Below are 6,187 nucleotides of genomic sequence, written 5' to 3'. Positions count from 1 at the left end.
TCCCTGGCAGTGCTCAAGAGGCGTCTGGATGAGGAGCTGTGAGATATGGTTTAGTGCTTGTGATAGCAGTGGCGATGGGAGGATGGTTGGACTAGATGATCTTGTAGGTCCTTTCCAACCTCGTGGTTCTATGATTCTATGTGGCAGGCTCTGCTTCCTTATGTCCATCCTGGCCACTCAAATGTGCTTACCTGAGTGCAGCCTTTGCAAGGGGCTCCAGACAATGGAATCACTACAGTTAGAGCCTGATGTAGCCACGAAGGATGGGAAGGGAACACTTGTTCCCACACTCTGCAAGGCTTAAGTGGCTGGGAATGAGCTGCCTTCCTCCAGCTGTGCAGATAAGGATCTGCAGACTCTTCAGTATCCTACTCCACTCATCCCAAAGTTGCAGAAAAGTTACAAGTACAGGTAAAAAAATGACGAGAAATATACTTAAGCACAGCAGTTGTCACTTTTTCCTTCTACAAAAAACTGTTTTCAAAACTGGCAGAAACAAAACACCCCACACATGGATCAGTGCCTACCAAATAAGGCTAAAATCTCAACCAGGGAAGCCTAAAGAAAAACCACCAGCCCATTACCTTGGCTTTAGGCTATGCTATTGACCCAGTATGTTCCTCAGCATCACTTCACAACTTAAATGGAAAAAGAAGATAGAGATTAAAAATATCCCTTTGAACCTTTAAATCCCAGAGGCCCAGTTCTTCCTCCTTGCCTTCCCAGCAAACTGAGCCACTTGCTGAGGAACATCTCTGTAACAATGGTCACAGTCAGAAAGCAAAGGGCCCTGACCATGATATCAGTCTCACTTTATAACCCAGCGCTGTCCCCGCAGGAGCCAATTGCTGCAGCAGGGAGTCTGGAGGCAGCAGATAAGCCTCAGCCAGGTGATAGAGATCAGCTGCCCGGTTATCAAGGGAGTACAAAAATCAAATAGATTTTGATTTGGTAGTTACAGCTTTTCATATATCCTGGGAAAAGAAAAGAGAAGGAGCAGAGGAGGGGGAGGGAGGAGAGAGGAGTCTTTTCCAGGGTGTTATGGTGTCAGATCTTTTTAGCAATGGATTTCTAGGTTAAGCAGTTACTGAGACATGCAGCTGCAGAGAACTGCAGGCAGTAAGTGCAGGCATTTGTAGGAGGAAACTGAAAGCAGTGGTAGAGTGGCAGAGCAGAGCACATCTAAGGGCTGCAAACCCTGCCTGAAGTAAGCAAGATGCAGTACAGCAGCTCCCAATAGACATGGAAACAAAGAATAGCAGCACTGCACCCTCAGAGATCCTCTTTTCTGACTCACTCAGCTCATCTCTCTGATCCGGGGGGAAGAGTTAACCTTGTCCTCCTCTCAGATGTGACTCAAGCTGTGGCCTGCAATGCCAACTCAGTGTCCATTGGCCATAGCACCATGTGGCTAGCATTACAACTCTTTGGCAAGACCAGGTCATCACCAGTGGATTAGATCAACAAACATCAGCTGTGTTGCTGTTTTAAGTCCAAAGGCAGGCAGATGAAGATAACTGACTACATTACAGTGCCAGCAGTGGAATAGACAATGGGTTGCAATAGTCAGCCAGGCAGAGATCAGCAAAGAGTATGGCAGAAAAAGACAGTCCTTTGATTACATGGTTTGACCCAATAAGCCTGGAATTTAGATACAATTCTGCTATCAGCAGTGACAAGAGCTACATTCGTAAATCGCAGTATAGTCATCTAAATGCTAGCACCTCTGGCATAATTTTCTAGTTAGAAGCTTTGGGAGCTGCAGACATTTTAGTCACAAGGAATCATTCACACGGAGCAGAAGAATATTATTCTTTAGCACAAAATGTCTTGCAACTTAAGCTTACAGGAAAAGCTTGCAGGAATTTGGTTCAGAGTTTGCCCTGGCATCATGGGATCAAGATCAAAATCAAGGCCAGCCACCAGACCACTTCTGGTGCTCCCTGAGCTGTTCAGTCCAGTGACACTGCACAAACCCAGTGCCAGTTAGGCACCCAGACCCAATGGCACCGTTAGGCACAAAGAGAGAGAGAGCATCTCCATGGCTTTATGAATGGGACTCATGAAATGTCTTGAACCATTCTTCAACTTCAGTGAGATACATGCTGTACTTCTATTTTGTATTTTCTTCCCAGCTCCCACTCCATCCCTGTTAATTACTGTCACAGCAGGAGAGTTTCTGGCATTTCAAAGAATGGTCCCTCTTACTAAACAGCTGATAGTCCCTCTTACTAAACAGAAGATAGCAGGCAGCACTACATGCACAGAAACTGCCAGAGGTGCTCTCATTTCCTACATGGCCCTGTTGGTGCTTTTCCCTTGGTCAAAAGGTGGAAGAGCTGCAGCAACTGGTGAGCAGCTCCTGGTAGCCCAGTCCCTTGGGAGAGCTGGGAGGCAGGGATGCTGGCTGTGCTAGGTATGTGTCTGATGCTCCCCAGTGGGGCACAGGGCAGGGAAGCTAACTACAAGAGGTTTGGCTGGAGCCCAGCACACCCTCCCTGGGACAGCACACAGGGCAGAAGGGACGGCTCTGGCCTGAGCTCCACATTGTTCCAGGCTCTCCAGCATCTAGTTGTTTCTGAGTATGTTTCTAGTCCAATTTCAGATATATCTGCTATTGAAGCAAATCTGGATTCTAGCATTGGCTGATATCTTATATAAAAATGTCTTTTGTGAAAGCCAGTCCTACCTGATTCAGATGAGCAAGGCCACGACATCCTCATGCAGATAAATCTGTTCTTTTCAGTTAGGACCTGCTTCCTGGCAGCCTTTCCAGACTCAGATTTTAAGCGCTTCCTTTGAGAAAACCAGGTTATTTAAATGGGGGGGAAAGAAAAAAAAAAAGTAAAAGTAGAGCTGTCTCTCCATCTCTTTGTCTTTGGAAACGCAGGACTGGAGGCTGCTGTCCCAGAAGACTGAGCGGCCCTTATCTGAGGCACTCTGTTAAAAGACCTGGAATCACTTATTAATTTAGTGAAAGCTCCTTAATTTTGATCTTTTGTATGCATTAATTGATTTGCTATCAATAACCAGCATTGATTAGGCCTCTGGACCTGGCAGATGCTGAAGATGAAGAGACAGAGACTCTCTTTCAGAGCAAGAGTTCAAAGCCTGAAATGATTAAAAAAGACAGCACCAAAATGGCTGATAAAGAAAAGAGTGTCATTCTTTTTCCACACAAGAATGAAACCATGTGCAGTTAACACTTTCGTACCAAAAGATGTGCTCAGGTTTAAGGTATTTGTATAACCTAGAGGTATCCATTAGATTTATTCCGCTTGGCCACCTTAATTAAATTATTACCGATGAATTGAAATACCTGTCAGGATGAGAGCTGATGGAAGATGTTATCTGCTTCAGCCACAAAGAGCTCAGGGAAAGCTGCCCGATCCGCAGGTCGGCTAAGGTAGAACTCCTGGCTCCCCGGACCCCTCCCAGCAGATGGCATTGTAAAGAGCTGTAGAGGATGGATTTAATCAGCAGCACATCCAAACCAAATGCAACAGTAACATTTAACAATCATCAGTTAAATTTCTGACAGTAGAGTTGTGAGAGCTGAGAATGACTTGCTAGTCCAAGGGTGCTGTCACACAGCTCTCAGCTTCATCCTCGCTTCCTACCCACTGTGCATGAGCTGCAAGAAGGACAGGAGGTGTCCACGTAAGGGTTCCTCCAGCAAGAGAAGCAAAGGCACAAGCTGGGGAGAGCTCCCAGGCCGTTTAAGAAAGAATATTGAGGGATATACCCTGGTCACAACAGGCCTTTGTCCACCAAAGGTGCTTCTCTGAGTCACCAGACCATCAGGACACCAAGAGCACAGCAGCACTGTGTTTTTTCCACCTCAGCTGTACCAGCAGCCTTGAGCAGCCCTCACCTGTGCTATGCAGCCTCCAGCAGGGCACCCTGCTCGGCCTGAAGGTCTTCTACCAGATCATATTGCCCTCCTCAGAAACACTGTGCCACTGCTCTTACAGCGTGTTCAGAGGCAGTGCAGAGCATCAGTGAGGTACAGCACCAAGTAAGGCACAGCTCTTGCCCTGCAGAATGAACTTCTGCTGCTGTCCAGAACCCTGTTGGACAGCTTTTTGAGAATCCTGCACAAATGTAACATGAATGATAAGTTGTGGTTGAAACATGCCCTGCATGACAGCTTAACACATCAGCACTTCCAGCCCATGTAGCAGTGTTTCTGCAGAGGAGAACTGACACAAACATAAATTGTACACGAGCTTCTGCATTTCCACTTTGACAACAGCATACAGCCACCAGTACTCCAAGTCTCTTCCTATGCATTTTTGCCTCTCTTTTTCACGTGAAGGTCCTCAGACCTTCCAGCATACTGTTTGATTCCCTCCTCCCTTTTTCTCCCTTCCTTCCCTACATCGCAGTGGGTGATACTTTTCTGGAAGAATGAGGAATGTGTTGTCGGCCATGCCCCAGTCTCACATCTTAAGGAGAGGTCACTCCATAGGTCCTCAGGCTGGAAAGCAGCTCTGGAAATGGTGACCTGAGCGCTTCTTTCTTCCAGTTTCCCAACCCTGGTCACAAAGCATGGTGTCCAAGGAAGGAACCATCTTTCACATCACAGGAGAGCCAGCCCATTAGAATTAAAGATCCCATATTTTCAAAAAGTCCTTTTCTTTTGGTGTAGAAGCCATGTCAGCCTTTGTGTCCTACACAAATTAAATATGGATAATGGTTAGGACAGTTGAGCACTGGAGTAGATTGCCTTGGGAAGTTCTGAAGTCTCTCTCACTTGAATCTTTCTGAACAGGCTAAACAGTCATCTGTCAAAAATGGTTTGGGTATTAAAGCTCCTGCCTTGGGGAGCAGAGGGAGAGGAATAATGACTTCTTAAGCTCAATTTTCTATTTCTGTGATTTAAGCATCTTCTGTGCAGGCTGCAGCAGTGACATTTGCCATCTCGGCTGACCACAGCACATTTTCTCCTAAGCACTTGTGTTTTGAGTCCACACCTCCAAAATCTCCGTTCCACAGCCAGGGTGGCTTTCCTTGTGCAACAGCTCAAGCGATCCCTTCAGACGTTTCCTACACTTACAAAGTGCTGAGAGGTGGAAAGCACAATGCTGTAAATATCTCCGAACCTCCATGTTTTCAAGAGGAACTTTTATTCCTGCCTCCAGCACGTGACCAGCAGATCAAAGTAGTTGAAATCTTTATCTGGTATCTCCCAGATAGTAATGCTCTGCATACATATAACACAGTGATGTGCACGGTACGAGAGCCGAGGGAGGTAAGTTTTTTCCACCCACAAAGAACAAAAATAGGCTTATATTCAGAATGCCTTATTTTAGACTAAAACCAAGAAAGAACAAAACTGAAGTCTCCAGGAAGTGGAGTCTGCACCTGCTTCTTATTTTAACGCACCGCTGGAGCTCTTTAGAAATTTAAAGCTGCAGGGCACAGGAAGCAAAGTCAGATCAGTGATGTTACACAGCCTCTATTTCCAAATATCAATCCAGGAACTCAGAAGCAATAAAGATTCAATAACTTTCTGCAGTCTGCAGATCCAGAATCCAAAGGGAAAAAATGCAACAATTAAGGACAGATACAGATATGCAATATACATTTCACAGATGTTTTATATCCCTCAAATTATATATATGCCTTTTGCAAGAAAAAAAAAAAATCTTCATTAACATTACAGCTGTTTTTCTATATGCCATATGAAAGAGAACCAGTAGAAGGGAAGGATAGCTCTCATCAAGAAAGCACCCAGACTGATCATATAGCACTTCATGCAATCATAGAATCACAGAATGGCCAGGGTTGAAAAGGACCACAATGATCATCTCATTTCAACCCCCTGCTATGTGCAGATTGCCAACCAGCAGCCTAGGCTGCCCAGAGCCACATCCAGCCTGGCCTTGGATGCCTCCAGGGATGGAGCATCCACTGCCTCCTTGGGCAACCTGTTCCAGTGCCTCACCACCCTCTGGGTGAGTCTTCCACCAGATCAGTTGCCTACTTGTTCACATGCTGTCCTTCCGTAAGCAACTTTTACACAAATATTTCCTGCAGTCTCACTGCCGCATGCCGTCCTTCCGCCCCGGTGTCCGCCCGTGCTGCGGCCTCCCCGTGCTGTCCTGCCTGCCCTTCCCGGCCCTGGCAGGCGGTGCCGGTGCTGGCGGTGCCGGTGCTGGCCGTGCCCGTGCTGGCTGCGGAC

Source organism: Meleagris gallopavo, chromosome 14, assembly GCF_000146605.3.
Source record: "Meleagris gallopavo isolate NT-WF06-2002-E0010 breed Aviagen turkey brand Nicholas breeding stock chromosome 14, Turkey_5.1, whole genome shotgun sequence".
Taxonomy (NCBI): Eukaryota; Metazoa; Chordata; class Aves; order Galliformes; family Phasianidae; genus Meleagris; species Meleagris gallopavo.
Note: the sequence above shows the minus strand (reverse complement) of the source record.